We start from the raw sequence: 21,219 nt of genomic DNA on the forward strand, positions 1-21,219 counted from the left end.
CCCCCCCCCCCCCCTTACCCAAAAGTTAGGTCAAAGTTGAGTGCATATGATCAATTTGCCCAACCTTGTTTATGGTAATGCCCTCTGAGTTGCCCTCTTGTGAGTGTTGTCTTTCATACTGTCTCGAAAATAACTTCTTTCCTATTCAGCTCATCAATAAAATAGCAAGGCCAATGAGAAATATTATACCATTTGCTGTCGGCAATGACAGAAAAGGAGAATATGTCAGCAAGCCCAGAATCAATAGCGCTCATGTAAATGCAAACTTGCTCTTCTTTGTTTTTATGTGAGGCTGAGGTTGTGTTGGCTAAACTTTTGTTCTCTTGCGGTCATTTTTTTATATTTGGAGTTCACAGCCGTTTGCGATTAGGATGCATCGCTTACTGCCCTTTTATCGGGGCCCTTTGCCATGAAGGAATGAATGGCGGATAGCACATGTCAATCACGCTGTCACGGGAGAACTCTAATCTTTTTCTTCTGCGTGGCATATGTCCTCGCACTTGGAATTAATCCTCGTTATGACTCTGAAGCGAAGGTCATTGTCAAAGCCGAAGGGTGATTAAGTTAATCCACTTGTTTTGTGAATCCGATTTACCTCACTTTCCAAACTAGAGAACAATGTTATGGCACAAAGACATCAAGATGATAGTGTGGGGCATGTGTTAAGAAGGCGGGACCTGACACCGCCGAGGCTCCTGTTATCGTCTGCTTTGTGTCCATCCGGTTTTACTTCCCAGTCAACGGTCTTCTAATGACAGTGTTGGCAAACGTTGCTACATGGCCAGTGACTTAAAAGCTGCGCGATCTGACTGATTCCTGGACAGATCTACGTCGCTGCGGTAGAAGCCAAAGAGAAGCACAAAGCGCCGCGGTGAGCGGCAAGCCTGCTTCAGTGAGTTACGCAGTGCAGGGGTTTACAGTTGGCTTCATTAGCCGGACCCTTTGCTTCCAGGGGGGTTATTGACGACAGCAGCAAGCGTGGACAGATCTGGTGGAGATTTTAGCCCCTCCAAGGACCAAATGAATAGTCCGCGACCATGTTTTAAAAATGGTTCACCAGTAATGGGATGTTGCGATTACGGTGGAATATTGTGTAACTTGCTGTTTGACCACAATAACACTGGCACAAATGTATGCCAAAGAAAGTGTCACATATTGATGTTTGTCTTCTAATCAATGTGAAGAGATTATGAACATGTCTTCACATCAATGAATGCCATGATGGTAATTATTTAAGTAACAAAGCATAATAAATGAAGTAATTTAAACACATTTATTATTTTCAGAAGTGTAAATGACCTTTGCCTTAAAGTGTAGCCGTATGTCTGTGTGCGTGCGTGTGTGCGCGCGTGTGTGCGCGTGTGTGTGTGTGTGTGTATGTGTGTGTGTGTAGGTATGTGCGTGTGCGTATATATGTGTGTTGTGTGTGTGTACACTTGTGAGAACTCCCCATGGTCAACACAAACATGTTTATATCCATTAGAACACAAACTATCATGTAACTACAAAGTGCACTGCACTGTATCAAAGGGTACATTTTTTTCCTCGTTTCCCTTAGAAACAACGGTAATGATGAATTCCCCATTGATTTTGGTTGTTTTAAGTCAGAAAACACTTTCAACCATGGGTTTAGCTGTTCTTCATTTAATTTGAAAAAAGACTGTCTGCAGGTTTTTATTTATTTATCTATCTATCCAACTATCTATCTTGCTATATGTCTATCTATTCATCCCTCTATGTATTTATCTGTTTATTTGTTCTTTGTTACGTGTTATTTGTCATGTTTTTATTGTTAATTTATTTTTTGTGAGGAGGGGAAATTGTATTCATTGAATAAAATCGTTTATTTGTGTCTAGGAGTGAACAAAACAAATTACAAATAAGGAGAGGAACGACCGCAAAGGAGTCTACATGCCATCAACCCCAATGTAAATATTTTGGAGTCATCCAATCAAACAAACAGGGATCAAAAGAAAATATGCTTTTGACCTTGCCGGGGTTTAAAAACAGTACATTCAAAGGGGAGCTTGATGACAGCGCCCTTATTGTTTTTATGTGGATTGTAGATGACTGTGATGATGATGCATTGTTCTCATTGTCGATCCACCCATCCATCACTCCGCTATATTTAACTTTAGCCCTTAGGAGTGTAAACTCCAGCACGGTAAAAGCAAGAAGTGGCGTACACTAATGACAGAGGGCTTTAATGGTTTAAAACGTTAATCCTCGTCTCCCTGCACATCCTTCTGGCCTTTACGTTAATTTCCATGTTTAACAGCTGCCCGACCTCTTTTGCTCTGTCTTCACCAGTATGTGCGACTTTTGATCCCGCCGGCGACAAATGATCACAGGTAGTGAAGGCGGAGGTGACTGCGTGCTGATTTCTCCTCACCGCAATTAGCTAATGAATTGCGCCCGTGAGATGACATCTTGTGGGCTTTTTTATCTCTTTCGAAAAGGAGTCGTGATGTTTCCTACCGAGTTCAATTTTATCTGTTTGGGACGCCGTCCATCCGGTTGAATCACCGTCTTCTTTCGAGACTCCGCCTGTCTCGACGAATAATTTCTCGCCTCATCCGGGGAGCTGGAGCGCGATGATCCATTTGAGCAAGAAAGACACCTCCCCCTCTATTACTCTCAGATTGAGCCTGGCATCCTCACACTGTCATGCTGGTCATAGACAGGACCTTGCGCACAGAAGGTCCCCGTTAGACCCCGCAAAGCTTTTTGAGCATCAGCACCTCTGTGGTTAATTAGTGCAAGATAACAACAACCAAGCAACATTAGCATGTCTTTTAAAAATGGCGACAAATTCAAATTGGCGATGACAGCTCAGCCTAAGGATCAGACATGACCCGATAATAAGATTATTTTTGTTGTGCATGTTCTTGACTCACCAAGAGAGCCATTGAAGACGAGCCTTCCAGCCTCTCTCTACATCCTTTCCTCTCTGTGAGGATGAGAAAGGAGACAGAGAGTCTGTAAACCTCCAGGCGTGTTCTGTTATTTATTGAGAGGCCAACCTCCAAAATGGCGGGCAGCAATAACTCCGTGGCCTTCCTTTTTTAAAATTTTATTTTACCGGTGAGGGTGGTGTTGTGGTAAGAAAATCACATGGCGCCATGACGTGGTCTTATTCTCACCGTATGGTTAGCTTTTCATTTGGAAAGTGAGTCTGAATCAATCGAGACCGTTGAATGAATTGCTGCTTTGCAATAACTGATGCTCCCATTTTGTGTTGCAAATTATAAAAGAATGACAAAGTGTCAAAAAAATGAGAATGAGGCAGTGGTGGGCTGTGCATGTCACTACTAGGCCTTCAGTAGTGCTACGTCTGAATCACTCCACAGCTGCAAGTGTGGTGTGATTTACTACACGTCCACCAGAGGATGTCGTTGGCCAGGAAGTGACTTGAAGAAAGACTGGCATTAAACTGTTCCAATTTTTAATTTAAAGCAGATTCTTTACTTACAGTGTAGGTGTTCCAATTTTTACTCTGAATGTGTGGATTCGTGATAACCTCATAAAATGAAAATATTATTTTCTATTTTTGCTTGCTTCGGAGCTGTCCAACCTTAATGATGTCCATCTATTCTTGAAAAGTCCGTCTTGGCTTTACCAGTATATCTGCAACCAAGTCAATTTCTTCTCCTTCTTCAGCCATTATGGGTAGACAAAACCGCTATTAAATCAACGCAAAAATGTATTTGCTTATGCAGCTCACTACAGATACAGTGTGCGAGCTCTGGCCAGTATGCACTTATCACAAGTGATAGTGATGCTATGATTTAATTTGCGAAAACTTTGACATTGCCAGCGCATTTGAACAGGCCTTTGGTTGCCAACTTGAAATCTGATTGGTTAAAGCGACTGTTTCATTACCATTGATTTTTATGTTTAAGAGCCTGCAGAATTGATTGTGAAGGCGTCCAGGTAGATTTCTGACCTTAGTAACAAACGATGCTTGAAATGTGATTGGTTAAATGCTTAAATAAGAAAACACACATCTGGAAGCAGCATAACGAGGGAAACGCAATGAAAGGAACCTGAAAAATAATTTTTAATTATTGAATTCAGTGATTCAGATATTTTTTAGGCCAGCAGAGAAGGCCTTTCAGGCCCTGATGCCCCACTACTGGTAATAGGCCACAGTCGCGCTCAGTGAAACATTTATTATATGTCTTGACAGGTTTTCTCATACTACATGCTAGGTATTCTAAACTAGGTTTTGTATTTAACTGTTTATTAAACTTGTTGCGTTCTGAATTGTACTCCACTGTTCAGTAAACTTCCTTCAAGTCACGCTTGTTCAATTTCACAAGAAAAGTTGCCTTAAAAGAATCTTCAAAAGTGTCCCACAAATGTGCTGCTGCTGAGAATTAGTCACGATTGCAACTAGATGGAGAGGAGGCACGAGGCTGGAGGAATCGGTTTTTGCTGAAACTGACGACTTGCAATGCTTTTGGGCCCCAGATGTTCGATGACATGCGATGAAGAAGGCATCACTGGGCTTTGCATCAAACAGCAAGATGTGAAACCGCTTGGCATAGCAAAATTCAATCTTCTCTTTGGCACACTTTACATGTGCGCCACCTAAATTTCACTTCCACTACCCAAAAACCAACATCAAATGTTCCCAATGCCATTATTTGTTTATTTTTAATCTTTTCTAACCAGAGAAGCGTATCTGAGACATTTCAGAACCAACCATCACCTTGTTTGTTGCTTCCTTCCAAATCTAGCATTTCATCTCAGCAGGGGTCGTTGAGAAGGATGCATCTTATTGTGCCTATTCAACGATAACACGAGGGGACAGAACTATGGGGTCGCATTTTGATCTGCAGATGATAGATGAAGAGAGTACGCTACTCACTTTCATCTTCCAAATACGTCCACTTCCAAAATCGCTCCACCGCTTCAGCTGCTGTTTATGGGTCGGTGTTTTGCTAACTTGCCAGTATCGCGCCTTCAAAGGTTCAACCCGAGGTTCTGATCCTTGACTTGAGGGATCTCTACCGTCGTGTTTGACATCATCCGCCACTTCGATGACGGATGGCCTGTTAGCATCATGAGGGGCAGCCGTGCGTCCCTGAGACTGATTAAAACACAGGTTGATGGGCTTTATTTACTACATGGACCTTGAGTGTGTGTAATGTGCTCATGTGTCCCAAGGACTTGGCCACGGCAGACTCCTTGGCATCGTAAGCCCCTCCCCTTTCATCTGTGGGAAAGGCCATGTGAACGAATGGTGCAAAAAGCAGGGTGAAGGGTAACATGGGTGAAGGGTTGTCATTTCATTTCTGCTGTATGTGTCAACTCTAACCTCGGCCAATAGTTGTTTGAAGGCTGCTGACACGCCATGATGCTCCCTGATAGGTGTGCATGTCGGATACTGTTATGCTTTGTTTTCGTTCGAGTTTTGGGTCGGTACGTGGATGTATATGTGGCTGAACGCGTGTCACCGATAGTAGCCCTTTTGTGAAACCAAGGTCACTGTACGATGTGGGTCTCATCTGACCACTCATCGGCATCCCGTCGTAGCTGTCAGTTAATGAGACAGTGGATGCGAGCAATTGGAATGCGGGATGGATAAAAGGCTGAGAGCTGATAATAGGTGAAGCGGGGTGCACGAATGAGAGTAACATAAAGATAAATAACCAGAAATAATAAGAATAAGAATAAGAATAAGAATAAGAATAAGAATAAGAATAAGAATAAGAATAAGAATAAGAATAAGAATAAGAATAAGAATAAGAATAAGAATACATTTAATTTCTAAGCACCTTTCAAAACTCTTAAGGTCAAGGAAAAGTCTCAAGGACATTTTTTTTGTGCGGGTGAGCAGCGGCAGCCATTCGCGCCAGCCATTTGGCCAGCGTTCATTCTACCTAGAAGTAACACAGCAGCATTGTGCCTAAAATGACAAAAGAACATTTTTTACCAACACACCCAGAGAATATACTATATCTAATAACATGTTATTTATTTATTTGTTTAGTTGTCTATTTATTTATTTATTCATAATGAAAAACAAACATCGGATTTTGGAGGATCATGGTTTAAAGATACTGCAAAGAGAATAGAATAATTTGGAATTAAGATCTTGATTAAAAAAAATAATCTGTAGATGAATTAATCAGAATTTAAAAAATTGCATCATCTTAATTTGCAGAAGAGATTCACAAGTGGATCGTTATATTCCTATAAATTTCATGACTGATGACCTTAAAACATCCCTCACGATTATTCGGGATACAGCTGTTGATTCTGGTGCAGCCGTCACAACCTGGAGCTGAACACGCTCAAGACAATTGAGATGATGGTGGACTTCAGGAAGCATCCATCACCACAGCTACCCCTCACACTATCCAACTGCCTGGTGTCAACCGTTGAGACCTTCAAGTTCCTGGGAATCACAGTCTCCCAGGACATGAAGTGGGAGGTCAACACCAACTCTATCCTGAAAAAGGCCCAACAGAGAATGTACTTCCTGAGGCTGCTAAAGAAGCATGGCCTGCCACAGGAGGTGCTGCAACATTTCTACACGGCTGTCATCGAATCCATCCTGTGTTCTTCCATCACCGTTTGGTTCGGGGCCGCCACAAAAATGGACAAAATCCGACTTCAACGGACAGTTAGGACGGCGGAAAAAATCATTGGCACCGCCCTACCCACTCTCGAGGACTTGCACACTGCAAGAATCCAAACTAGGGCGCGGAAAATCCTACTGGACCCTCCGCACCCTGCCCACCACCTTTTCCAGCTACTCCCCTCAGGCAGGCGCTACCGATCCATGCGCACCAAATCCAGCAGACATTTAAACAGCTTCTTCCCCCAAGCCATTAACTCTTTGAACTTTTTCAACAGTAGCCAAAATGGAACTGTATAGTGCCACTTAGCAGTTTTTTTGACAACGATACTAGTGCAGCGTGTTCTACCGGAAACAAATTCCTTGTGTGTTCTACATACTTGGCAATAAAGATGATTCTGATTCTGATTCTGATTCTGATGCTGATTCTGATTCTGATTCTGTTTCCATTTGTGAAGTAATAAAAATAAAAATCAATACCGTATTTTCCCTTGTATAAGGCGCACCCTCAATAATTGATGTATTATGAAACTTTTTTCCCTATGTAAGGTGCACCTGACTATGAGGAGCACATTCAATGAATGTAAAAAGTTTTCCAAATAAAAAATACAAATATATGATTTTTTTTAAATATAAGGCAAACCACATTATAAGGTGCCACAGTAGAGGCTGGGGTTACACACAGTAGAGTCACTGGCTGCTGACAGTAGTTGTGCATGTTGTGTCTCAATATTACTTCACATATAAGGTGCACTTGGGTAGGCGCAGGGTCATCTTTTGAAGAAAGTCAAGGCTTTTGGGTGCCCCTTATACACCGGAAAATATGGTAGATTAATTCATTCTCTTACCTTTAGATTTTATATGTAATGAAAGCCCAACATATAGAATTACAGATGAGTATGGTACCAAAACAGCATGTATCTTGTTTTTAACAAACCAATTTTAGCCAAACAGATATAAGGCACCCCTGTGTATAAGGCGCACCTGCGTATAAGGCACAGGGTCATCTTTTAAAGGTAATCAAGGCTTTCGGATGCGCCTTGTACACCAGAAAATATGGTAAATAAAGTTAGTGAAATTAGGTTAGGGGCAAAATATGCATAATTTGATAAAATTTGCATCAATTACATTCTCATTTTTAACCAGATTTGGATTGGATTGGATTTGCCTTGATCACTTTGCTGCTGTGAAATGTAAATTTCTCCACTGTGAGACTAATAAAGGCATATCCAATCCAATATCTAATCCAATTAGTCTCGCAGTGGAGAAATTTACATTTCACAGCAGCAAAGTTATGAAAGAAATGAAACTAGAAAAGCAAAATACAGGAGCTGCTGGAAAGGCCGCCACTCTCGGGGCTCCGTCTTGAAGTCAAAAGAACAAAAAAAAAACTAAATAACAAATAACATGACAACTCAAACACACAGAGAGACATTCATTCTTAAGCACTTACTGTACCCTCTGTTACATAAAGCAGTTCCAGATGAAAGAGGAGAGGATCAAAGCGCCTCTTCACCAGTGGATCAGGGACATCATGGTGGAATGTGCACGTCGACTACAAGCTAAATGTTGAAAGCAAACACGCAGCTGTAGCATCCATTGAAGAAAAGAAATTGTCTCACATCTCCTGTCCCCCATAAATCAGCTTCAATTCCATCCCACACAGTAGCATCACTTTGCTGCTGTGAAATGTAAATTTCTCCACTGTGAGACTAATAAAGGCATATCCAATCCAATCCAATCCCGCGACAGTTCCATATACGCATCGGCGCTCTGCGCTGACACTCCTTCCTTCTTATCGCGGGCTCCTCAAGCGATGTATCCATCCAGCCACAGACTGTCCAACAGCACCGACCTTCCGCTGAACAAACCGGGGCTGTAAAGATGCTGCCCATTACAGGCGCAAAAAAAGCACAATGGCCCCAGTGGTGTCCAGCGATGACAGTCGAATGGCACCTACATTCCTCCCTTTCAAAAACAGTACTGGCATATTCATGCTGCCGAAAAGGCGCAACCGCTCAGCACAGTCCCCTCCTTGATGAATGTCGTGGTCAGAAATGCTGAAAAACAATCCGTATCCGTTCCACACGACACACAACAACACAAAGTGACAAAAGAAAACACAAAAACAAGACAAAAACAACAAAAAAAGCAAGGCTCATCAGAGCACTTGCTGACGGCTGCCTACTCGGCGCCATCTTAGACTCCTTTGCATTCAATTTGCATCCAAATTGAATACGTTCTTGATTTGCACAACACCAAACTAAACAAAAGTCACAGAAAAATATTCTGTGACTGTAAAGTGTCCTTGAGAGTTTTGAAAGGCGCTTATGAATGAAATGTATTATTATTATAATATAAACAAAAGTAGTTTTTAAAGTCAGCATAAAGTTGAGTCGTCGTGGCCTCTCATCACCCCATTGCACCACACCCTGCTGTCTCCTTCACAGTCCATCACCTTGTGGTCGCGTCCATGACTCACCTCCTCCTCTGCTTGGCACCCAATTTGACTTCTCTTTTTTTGGATCACCCACTCATTACATTTGGGAGAAACTGAAAAGGGGAGGGGTTGGGTGAGCTCTCAGGCAATGTCTTGAGGCCAAGACACTCGGGAGTGATGGATTGGGTCTTGGGTGCATTGAAGCAGTGGCGGGGGATGGAGTGGTGGGTGCTGGCGTTGGTGGGCGCAGAGCACTGCAGTGTAGCATTATTTATGGGAACATGCATTATTTTCCCGGAGGGCTCAACATGACGCCGGTTGCAGCCCGCGGGATGAAAACGTTTGCACTTATGACCTCACCATTTATACCAGTCGCTGTTATCATTTGAGCTTTTGATAGTGAATGACGATGATATTGGCAGCTGTTTGCCTTGACCTCCACCACAGCATTCAGAATCGCTCCACCCTGCCGATGACTCATATGCGATGTCATCTTGCACCCACTCGGCCGACTGTTATGCATCATACATGTGAATCTCTGTGGTCGGCGCCCACTGTGCTTTCCCCTCTTCCGCCCAAGTTCACAAGCAATGCGTGAAACACGCGTGACAATGTTTCGACTTCGAATCACTACGCCCCGTGATGGCGTCCCAGCCATTTTATGCATATGTGCTCCAGCCTGAGCCCCGCTCATTCATTTGTTATGAAGCTGAGATGACTCCCCTGAGTCATGCGGGAGGACCTGAGTCTTGGTGTTTATTCAACCAGAATCTCCTGTCGGAGCCGCAAAACAGGGATAGGCCATCATAAAAACCTTTCTTGAACACGACACCATGAAAATGGTCCTCTAAAGTTCCACGGTTCAAATAAAAAAATCTGTGTATCTTTCGGAAGCATAGGAAAAACATTTTTTTTGTGTGACGAGTTTTAGATACTGTATTTTCTGCACTACAAGGCGCACCAAAAAGCCTTGATTTTCTTCAAAAGTACGCCATCCGCCTTATTATCCGGCGTGCCTTATATATGAAGTAATATTGAAGCACAACAGGTCTCGCAACTGCTGTCATTAGCCGCCCCAACTCCATTCCCCATCGCCACCGTCCCCGTAGAAAAAGTAATGCATGGTGCATGATAGGATATATAAAACAATGTTTAATTTGGGTAATCTCTTAAAATTATTTCGCCGGGTGGAATTTTTCTTGATTTTGCTATAATTTTCAATTTTTGGCACAATGATCAAAAATGGAAACTTTTGCAGTTTTGTCTTAATTTTTGCACAGTGTCTCAGAAAAGTGTTTACTTCTGAAAATTATAAATTTTAAAGAAGGAAGATTATATTTATTATTGTAATCTGATAAATTGACATGTAAAAATATGGTGCAATCAAATCCTGGCATTGATTTATATAATGGAAAAAGTTTGAAAATACAACATTCGTTGATGGTGCGCCTTACAATTGGTGCGCCTTATAGTGCATGAAATACTCTACTAATTTTGAAGTAAACATTATTGAGCTCACTATTAAACTATTTTTCTACACATATGTCAACTGAGTGACAGATTTTACTAGATTTAAATGCAGTGGCGGACCATCAAGGCCAGCAAAGTTTTCCCTGCTGAACTAAATATATCTGAATCATGGACGATATTATTTATATTTTCTCTATGAATTCTTTCAGCTTACTTTCATTACTTTTTCCCTGTTGCGCTGCTTCCACACGTGAGTTTTTGTATTTAAGCCTTTAACCTACAATGGCGAAATAGGACAAGTAATGTATTTGGTTGGAGATTTACTGTTAGAGCCATTTCCAAAACTGCCTTTTCAAGAAAATAGAATAGAAAAATAGGTATCCTTGGTTGATCAGTTATTTCCTGGGTAATGTTACCCTCTAGTGGACTCGTAGTAAATCACAGCACACTTTTTTCAATGTGGTCAGACATAGCACTACTGAATGCCGAGCGATGAAACCCGACACTGTTTAAATGCCTCTGAACGGTTTCGCACTGGCATTCTTTGTCACTGTGGTCATTACTTTCGTCGTTATTGACATTTTTAAGCAGGCCGGATGCTTTTTGATTAGCTCCTATTTTTCTTTCAGTGTTTCACGTTAGAGCTCGAACTGTCATGTGTAATTGGCACTTCGTGATTGATGTCTGTGTAAATCTCGTTTTGTTCTTTAATGCTGCTCCGACTGTGTCCGTGCAAAGTAACCCATCCTATGTAACGCGTCAAAGAGCACTTGCCTGTGAAAGGATGACGGGGTGTTTATGAAGAGGGTAGGGTTTGGTTGTGCATTAGGTTAAGGAGGTTTAGAAGCTGAGGTGTATATTCCTCTACATTCACAATGTATTTCTCAGGTGAAGATGGGGCTTTAAAGATAGAGTTGAATGCTCGGCAGCCGCAATCTAAACAGTATGAGAGTACCCCTCTACTTCCTCCTTGCTTTCATCGCACATCACATTCCCCATCCTGTTCTTTCTATTGCTCCATCTCACCATCCTCCGACTTTTCTACCTCAACCCCCAACCCAACTGTGAGCTAACCAGACTGCAGAAAACACAAGGCCGGAAGTGTAGATGTCAAAGAGTCTACTCCCTAGAAAGGCAATGAGTCGCCACTATGACTGTATAAGGCAACCTGACTAGCCCGTCTCAGTGTGAGTGCCTGTGTCTGCATATACACGGACTTCTGAGGAAATATACTTACCTCTGTGTACTGTTGCATGAACATGTTTGGGGATCTGCGTGTATGTGTGTGTGTGTGCTTGTGTGTATGTGCGTGCGTGCAAGCCGGCAGCAGGCGGACGTGTGCCATGCAACAGCCAATGGGACTAGAAGGGGGTTCTGCTCCCTCTGAGCTAATCCAAACAAAGCTCAGACAGCTCAAGTGAGGAATGACTCTGTTGGTCATAGACGCAAAAGGTCAACCAGGCTGACAGGGGAGTGGTTTCTTAATGTGTGTGTGTGTGTGCGCTTGTGTGTGTGTGTGCCTGTGTGGGTGTGTGTGCGTGTGTGTGTGTGTGTGTCTGTGTCTGTGTCTGTGTCTGTGTCTGTGTCTGTGCTGTGTGTGTGTGTGTGTGTGTGTGTGTGTGTGTGTGTGTGTGTGTGTGTGTGTGTGTGTGTGTGTGTGTGTGTGTGTGTGTGTGTGTGCGTGTCTGCGTGCGTGCATGCAGTAGAAAGAAAAGCATGTCCACATTTCATCCTTCTGCATCTGGAATGGAAGCACTTGAAAGTTTCCTCTAAAACTCGGAGCTCTATTTACAAAAACATCCCGTTTTATTTCCTGAAAGCAGTTTTTTTCTCACTTTCTTCTTTTTTTTTAATCCAACCCATTCGTACAACACATTCCCGTTTGGCCATTCCCGTTTGGCTCTTCCTTCACATTCCTGCAGCATCTGTTTGACCGCGCTGAAGACAAAGCTGCAGTTTGTTCTGGATAATTGTTAAAAATTTTGCTCCAGAGGTTTGTTTGCTGGTTGGCCAATGCCAAAGTGATGCAGGTATGCCCCTCCATAACCTCTCCTGGAACAAGACTGAAGCATCTTGTGCATTTTCCAGTAACTGCAGATTTCACAGCCAGCTCAATGAAAAAAACTGGTAAATTTACATTAGACTCTTTTCTTTCATCAGAAAAAAAATAGTTAATACTTAAAATCTATGTGTCTGGAGTTATATGACCTTCAAATAAGGTTGTCGGTCCAAAATAGAATGGAATACACAGTATATAGTGCTTTAACAAGAGTTTAAGCTGGAACAAAGTGCTAACATGAAAAAAGGGAAATGTAGCCCCTTGTGGAAGTGAAAACATTGCCAGAGGTCTGGCCAGCGCTTTATTGGTACTCAAACAAGAAAAAACAAAATCCCCAAAAAATTCGGGAATGGCGCTCTACGTCATATTTTCAATTCGGAAATGGCAGAGAATGAGTTAAACATGGGGAGAATAGAAATGGAATAACTTTGATGATGTGATATAAGAAAAAAGTTGGTAAATTATATTCATGTGATGTTTGGAAAGTTGTCCTTTTTAACGCGAAGAGACAACGCAGGAGAAAGAGCAACATAACACAGCAGGAAGACGATGTCTTTATAACCCACTTTCATTCATTCATTTTGTTGATTGTTTTACATCTCGTGCGGTGCGTTTTTAGATTTGTATGAATTTGTATGGTCCCCAAAAAAAAAAGAGTGAATGTGCGTGTTTGCTTGGTGTCCATGTGTCCCATGAGCCCATCGGCCGTGTACTCTCAAGCAGCTGTGACTGGTTTGACCTCCAACCCCTGAATATTTTACTCTCGGGCTAAATCCCCACGCGCCATCTTTTTACCTCCATAGACGGATGCTTTCTTTATTGTATTGCAGAGGAAATACAAATACATAATGTGTCCTTTGGTCAGCCGGGATTGCACCACTGGAGGGCTATAACATTTTGCAGCGGACTGTGGAAATCCTTTTTTTATATGTATCATAATGAAACTAACATTTTCGGGAGGTGAAAGAGGCACTTTTACCCACGGTGCACTTTTCCTTTCTCTTCATTAAGTTGAACTTGTGGCAGTAATGAAACATTGGAGCAACGGAGCAACTCCATTAACAGCAGTAGACGGTCCATTTACAATGGCGCAAGCTCAGTCTTTTCCCAGCGTACTCGAGCTGTGTCCCAAAATTGGCACAAAAAAAAATCATTTGGCGCTCCTGAATAATGCTGATGTAAGTGAGAATGTTGTCATTAAAAGTAAAGTGTTTATTAATATAATCATAACAAAAAATAACACATTATTAGTGGTATCATTAGACCTCACTTTTCGACGCTTGTTATCCTACCCGTGGACACAAAAGAAGTACCTGTATAGCCTCTTCTACTGAACTTGATGATTGTCATTAGCTTTTAAGTGGAATTATGCTCTATGAAATCAAGCCCGATTATTAAACAAAAAATAGTCATTCCTCTATGCGAGAAGGAAGTCTTTCATTGCTGGCACGTTGTTGTTGTTTTTTTTTTTTTTTTTGTTAATGTATTTGTTAGTTAGCGGGCTAATGCATACATGTAGCCTCTTTGCAACTCTATTGAGGCACTGTTTGTGTGTATACATGAGTGTCGTATTATCCGGTGTATAAGGCGCACCTAAAAGCTTTGATTTTCTTCAAACAATGACCCTGTGCCTTAAATGCAGGTGCGCCTTATACGTGAAGTAATATTGAGCTGTCTCACAGCTGCTGTCTGCAGCCATTTCCCCCCCCTGTAGAAGTGCGTAACCCCAGCCTCTAATGTAGCGCGTTATAATATGGTGTGCCTCTATATTTGGAAAAATGTATGTATTAATATATTTGGAAAAAGTTATTCATTCATTGAAGGTGTGCCTCATAGTCCGGTGCGCTTTACATATGGAAAAGTTTGAAAATACACCATTCATTGTGGGTGCGTGCACCTTATACTTACGCCTCATACACAGGAAAATATGGTACTTATTTCAACTTGCCACTTTTTAGTGTGGTGCATGATTGCAGAAGGATATTGTTTTTGTTATTTTGAGCAAACATCAAACTATAAATAGGACAGTCCACACCGGTCCGGTCGTCATATCTTATGCCAAATGCAACAGCTTGACACGGATTTAATTGCAGTGTACACTAATATGATATTGACTGACAAATATTTATCCTCATCCAAATCCCCCCCCCCCCCCCCCCCCCCCAAAAAAAAAAAAAAAAAAAAACACTGTCAAAATGGGTCACAAAATAACAAGGACATTTCACGATCTGGCCAATTAAACGCTCGTGACATTCAGGTAAAGCATGCAGAATGACATTATTCGCTAATTCCTGCAAAAACTCAGTGCCGATAAAACCCGGTAGCGCTACTGCATCAATCTGCCAACTGGAGCGCAGATGTTCACTGACCGTCTTTTAATCTGCAAGGTTTTTCAAGAATCGACTGGCTTCGGCCTTTCAAATGTCATGCGTATTTTCCCTTCATTTGTTCCTTTGCTTCAAATCGACGTACACTGTACAGCCTAGCTGGCGGATGAAAGGGCTGCGTTCGGAATCTAAATTAGCCGCATTACCGAGAACATTAACATGTGAGATGCACATTCGCTTAATTCTCAGTAGAGCTGCAACATCGGAGCCAGAGGACACTTGGTATTTCTAGCATGGTAAAATAGGACGGTAGGACACCACCCGACAACCCTCCCTCCACCCGTTCTGCTGTTAAATCCCAACTATCATATGGATGTTCCTTTCCGCGTCCCCCCGCACCTCTGCACTGGGAGTCATCAAGGACACCTCAGGGACGAAGAACATTGGGGCCTGAAGGTCGCGCAGTGAAGTAGGTGGCAGAATGCTGAGGACAGCATTCCTCTCCACATTCAAATGTACATGCACGTGTGTGTGTGTGTGTGTGTGTGTGTGTGTGTGTGTGTGTGTGTGTGTGTGTGTGTGTGTGTGTGTGTGTGTGTGTGTGTGTGTGTGTGTGTGTGTGTGTGTGTGTGTGCGTGTGTGTGTGTGTGTGTGTGTGTGCGTGCGCGTGCGTGTGTGTGTGTGTGTGTGTGTGTCAGGAATGTGTGAGAAATATCGACAGTGTCTAGGCGAGCGTTTCCTGGTGTGCAATTAAGTATGTACACTCTGCGGCCTTGGCGTATCGAGAAAATGAGGAGGACATTGCGCAACACTCAAAAAAATGCTGCAGGCTAAACTCTTCTGCTCATTAACATCAAAAAAAAGACTTCTGCCATCACACACCCATAACTACCACACAACGTCTTCCTCTGCGTACTTCTTAGTAAGTCAATAACATTATTGGGCAGGGCTTTTTTGATTTGGAAAGAGAAACAACATGGTACTCTCTGTACACAAACTGTACCTGACAATAAGTGGCAGCTCTTTCCATTTTAACCCTTTCCCTTCATTCCATTATTAGCCTGACTTCCCATGCAGAAGCATATGTCACCCTAAATCACAGACAGGAAGGCATTTCTAATGAAAACGTTCATATGACGACAAAGAAAATCTTTCTTTTGACCTCTTTCCTCAATCGATGAGTGGTGAATTCAGCAAAGATGACGGGAAACAAATTCTACCTGATTGCCTACATAGAGCGGAATCAACCGTTACAATTGAATGCATAAAGCCGGGCTGTTTTTTTTAACAAAGTGTTTAGTCCATAATATACTGTATACTTGACAGTGTCAGGTGCCTAAAAAGTAGTGTTACTGAACACTTGACCAGTATATGTTAAAAATACATTATGTTGTGTGTAACACATACACATAAAAATATATGGAGAAAATCCATGTTTTAGGCCAGGTCTTATTTTCCAATTTGACACATGAATGCGCAAAAGCATTGTGCACCCCCCCCCCCCCCTAGCCTCCATTGAAGAAATACTAAAACATAATGTAACATTTCATCCAGTGGCTTATAGTGCACAGGGAGAAATGAACTTTGTCTTCAGCAAAAATACAAGAAATACGGAGACAGATGTAAGTGGGGGAAACAATCATAATTTACGATATACACTGTACCGCACAGCGGAACCTAGTCGGCTGTTTGCACATAAACCTTTTGCTGGTCGGGGGCTGATTTTAACCTTTGCGTGTGATCTAAAATGCTAAAGAGCACACCATCTTTCATGAATCTCAAACACAAAAGCCCCTTGTATCAGCACAAGCTGAAAAAGAGCCAGCAAATCGTTTTCAAAAATTTTAGAGTGCAGCACCTTGGCTTGGGTCAAACAAACCGCCTACTCCTATTCCTTAACTTCCTCCTTTTTTTTAACTCGTGCTAATGTGCCGAAAAAGCCTGAAAGGTAAAACATAGCATGTCTAACCAGAAGATTGCAGATTCTGCTTCCGCAAAGAAATTAATGAGCTGTTTTCTCCAGGGTCTGCTCTCCGTTGCCTTGAAAAACCATGATTTTGATCTTGGCTTTCACTGCATGCCACCTTCTGCCCATGACACAAATTCAAGCTGTGTGGCCGTATTTAAATGAAATCCATTTACATAACGCACACATGAACAAAGAGATGAGGCGGGAAGGCAGAGCGTGACATGAAGTGACTCCTGCTTTTATTAGGGCCAAAATTAAACTCCCCCAAACGTCGAGCCCTGCAACCACACACTATCAACTGTTAAATTAGGACCTCACCTCCATGACATATCCTCAGATACACCTCATACACATTCATTCGAATGTTTTATTCACTTGAAAGTCAGCATGAACGTTGTTTACTTTTCTCCCTTCTCTCGTTTCTGCCGTTTCCCTGTGGCGATGTCACAGGGGATTAAGTCACGGAGGCCAAGAGAGTTGTTTATGATTCATCTGGAGGGAAGCGGCGGCCGCCAGTGGTGCCCCATGGGGTAGGCAGCTAGCAGGCTACTTGTACAGCTACTTTGCTTCCTTGGACGTGCACGGACATGATGCAGGGGGTGCGTTCTTGTACGTTCACATTATGTGTTTTTGGGCCCTCAGTATTCTGGATGTAAATTTGACGTCATGCTATGGACTGTATTTATTTGTTTTTGTAAGCGGAGGATGAAGCGGAAATATCTCGTCGTCATCTGAATTCCAAATGTTTTCACCGCCTCAACTTTGATGCTGCTCGAGATATACAGTCAAACCTCACTTTTCAACCAAATCGGATTTCGACCAGGAAATTTGACATTACTACGGCTCAGATAATGACCGAAAAATGGTTTTCGACCAAACTGAGCAAACACAAATATGCCACTCAACTCCATTCGGCCTTTTTACATGAGCAAGTGACACTTCCTCATGTAACGTTCATTGTGAGCAAACGTGTTTGTTATGATTTACGCAAATCAAACTGTTCTTTTGTCATTTCTGCATGGTGTATGAGACCGGAATCTCGGGGGTTGTTTCTGTTTCGGAAGTGTGTGCCAAACAGCCAGCCCTAATTAATCACCAACCTACTCCAGATGTCACAAAAAGCATGGTCACCTCTTTTATAAATCCGTAAGACCCAAAGACCCTCTACTTTTTGTTGCCAGATGCGTGCGTACGCCAACTCCTTCCCAGCAAAGCTCAAAACAAACAACTTCATGACGTTCTGCAGCACAATTGAATAAGTTCTAGTACAGTAACATAGTCAAATTTAGTTTTGGTTCCTATTTTGCACCCGCTACATGATGTTTGTGCGATAAGGTCCGATACGAACTATTGGAAACAACACACACACTGTACTGCAAACCTTTCTTGATAGGTACACACACACACAGACACCCACAAAGGGTGTCAAAGTATTTTTTCCCCCCGGGCCACATTGTAGTTACAGTTTTCTCTCATGGACCGTTATGAATTTGGGAAGTCATTAGAATGTTTAAGCTCCTCCACATATTAAATATATAGCACACAAGAAATTAATAAATAACTAGTTTTTAAATTTGAAGTAAAAAATATTGACTGTTGTAGTTTACATGGGACAATTTGAAAAATTTGGTTTGGACTTTAGCAAGCATCACGGCACTTGAAGAGCTTGATTTGCTTTCACGGGCCGAATAAAATGATTTGGTGGGCCAGATTCTGCCCCCGGGCCTTAACTTTGGCACATGTGCTGTAAACCAACAAATTCACAGAACACCACAAAAATATTGAGTGATGTTTTTAATTTTGCTCCGTTTACATCAAATGAAACTTAAATTTACAGTTTATTTTGTAGAACCTTATTATTAACTTGATATTTATGTTCCTCTACTCTTATTACAAGGCAGATGTGCTCCCAACATACTGCTTGATGAAATGAAAAGTAATAATTCTAAAAAGTGACTTCAGCACAAAAATGGTCTGATAATTTATAGTGCGCGTGGACTGTAATGTTTGTGTTTAGACTGTATATGTGCTCTTAAACAATCTCGAGTCTTATTTATTTCTCCTTGCAGTTTGTTCTCATCTTCTGTCTTCTCTAGTTTGACAGTTTCCAGTTCTAGCCTTTTCGTTGTTTCAGCACAAAAATCAAGATTTTACTTTTTTTTTTCCTTTCAGAAAGTTCCGCTTATTGTTGTTGTTTCATACAAGTTTTCCTCTGCTCGAAAATTGTAAGTAAATTGAACCAGCTGAAGGTGCAACCTTGCCCCTCTTTCCTCCTTGCCAGCGGTGTCACTGTAGGCCATTGTCCTTCTCCGAGCCACAATAAGCCGCCCCGGCCCGGCTTGTGCCTCGTTTTAATCAGGCTTTGGAGAGTGAAAAATGGTCACAGTGAGCAGGCGGTGCCAGAGCTCTATTCATCTGGTTTCAATCTTCTCTCCACCCTTGCGATGAGGCCATGTGGACATTCCTTTGTGTTTCAAGATGTGTGTGTGTGTGTATGTGTGTATGTGTCCGTGTCTGTGTGCCTGTGTGTGAGCGTGCACAATGTGATGACTCAAAGGACAACTGTAAATGTTTCGATGGGTGTGTTTCATACTTTTTCACACTTTCAAAACTTAAATTATGTCACGTGTTACACATAACTGGGCTGCATATTATTCTTTCTTTTCGATATTTTCCGCAAGGATTGGTGTCTGTCCCTCCCAACTAGATATGTGTAAAACATGTCCAAAGTCCGGCCAGTGGGCCAAATGCGGCCCCTGATCAATTTTCAGCCGGCCTGCAGCCTCCATCATAAAATCAATAGCATTTGGCCCGCATGACGAATTAATACATTGGGCAATAGCGCTGTTACCTGCTTGTGCTGAATGCTGCCATATAGAGGGTCAATTAGGAACAGCAAGTTAGAAAATGAGTACAGTATTTTCCGGTGTATAAGGCGCACCCTCAATGAATGGTGTATTTTCAAACTTTTTTCCATATATAATGCACACTGGACCTATGAGGCGCACCTTCAATGAATAAAAACAGTTTTCCAAATATAATATGTAAATATAAAAAGGTTTTCCAAATATAAGGTACACTACATTATAAGCTGCTATGGTAGAAGGTGGGGTTTCGCACTACATCTTCTACAGGGGGAAATGGAGGTGTGGCTTCTGACTGTAGTTGCGAGACCGGTTGTGGCTCAATATTACTTCACATATAAGGCACCCCTGCGTATAGAGCCCAGGGTCATCCTTTGAAGAAAAAGGCTTTTGGGTGAACCGTATACACCGGAAAATACGGTAGTTGGCTGAACGTGCCCCCAATTTTTTAAAGAGGTCATTTTCTGCATTTTTTTCTAAAATGTGCTAAAACAACCAACAAAAGAACAATTAGTTAAGTGAATATTCTATTTAAAATTTCATTGGCAATTCAATTTTGATACGCAAATGAACCAAAATGCATGCCTATGACAGCTAAAATTTTTAATCAAAAAGCAAATGTTTCACACAGAATAGCTCGATGAAATGTATTTAAATGAATTGATGTTATATGTAAAGAACATCTGCCAAGGTTGGCCCCTCTACATTTTTAACACACAAAATCTGACCTCCTTTGCAAAAAGTTTAGACTAGTATAAATCATAACGTTCAAAAGATGTTCGTGACTAATATACACTAAGTCCTCTTCTCCGATTTACGATATACAGCTGAACTCTCCCCTTGCCTGAAGCAGCGATCCATATTTATTCCCCCGTTCATTTCGCCAGTGAATAAACAAGTGTCCTTTGTGAACATCTTCAACAAAAGGACAGATGGCGGTTGTTCCATCAGCTCTTCTAAATGAGTCAAGGTGATGCCTTTCCTGGAAGCTTTGTGCAGCCCAGTTTGACCTCGTGCAGCCGTCATGTAGCCACGATACTCTGTCAGCGAGCCCACCGGTCAACACTTCTCGGTACACAGCTGCCAAAACACACATGGCATCCGCTCACCTCTGGGGAAATGGTCAAGCCATTTTGTTGTTGTTGTTGTTTTTCCCCAGAAAGATAGATTCGCTCTCATTCTCCTTAGCTGCAGTGTGACACGGCTGTAATAAAACAATGCTCTCATTGTTGTGGAAATGTAGAGTATTATTATCTGCACAACCCTGACGCTGGTGAAGTGATTTGAAACATAATATGCATGCCATTAGATGGCCGTCAACGCTAATATGTCATGGATGCAGAGAAAAGCAGAACCGGGCGGATGGAGAGGGGGAATCGTCCTCCCGTCTGTTTTCAATTAGCTGCAGAAATGTTCAACATGGGAGTTGCTCTGCCGTATTCAGTTCCTTCTCTCACGTGGATTCATGGGAGTGATTTAGAGGCTTTGGAGACCGGTGAAT

At 42.1% G+C, this 21,219-nt stretch overlaps 1 protein-coding gene across 1 annotated transcript in view; it reads left to right on the forward strand.

The window, feature by feature from the left end:
- clmpb (CXADR like cell adhesion molecule b) overlaps positions 1 to 21,219 on the forward strand; it is a 73,175-nt gene that overhangs the window by 19,873 nt on the left and 32,083 nt on the right. The window lies entirely within an intron of this gene.

This window comes from Hippocampus bargibanti, linkage group LG14, assembly GCF_051943395.1.
Source record: "Hippocampus bargibanti isolate YZ-2025 linkage group LG14, ASM5194339v1, whole genome shotgun sequence".
In the NCBI taxonomy this organism is placed as follows: Eukaryota; Metazoa; Chordata; class Actinopteri; order Syngnathiformes; family Syngnathidae; genus Hippocampus; species Hippocampus bargibanti.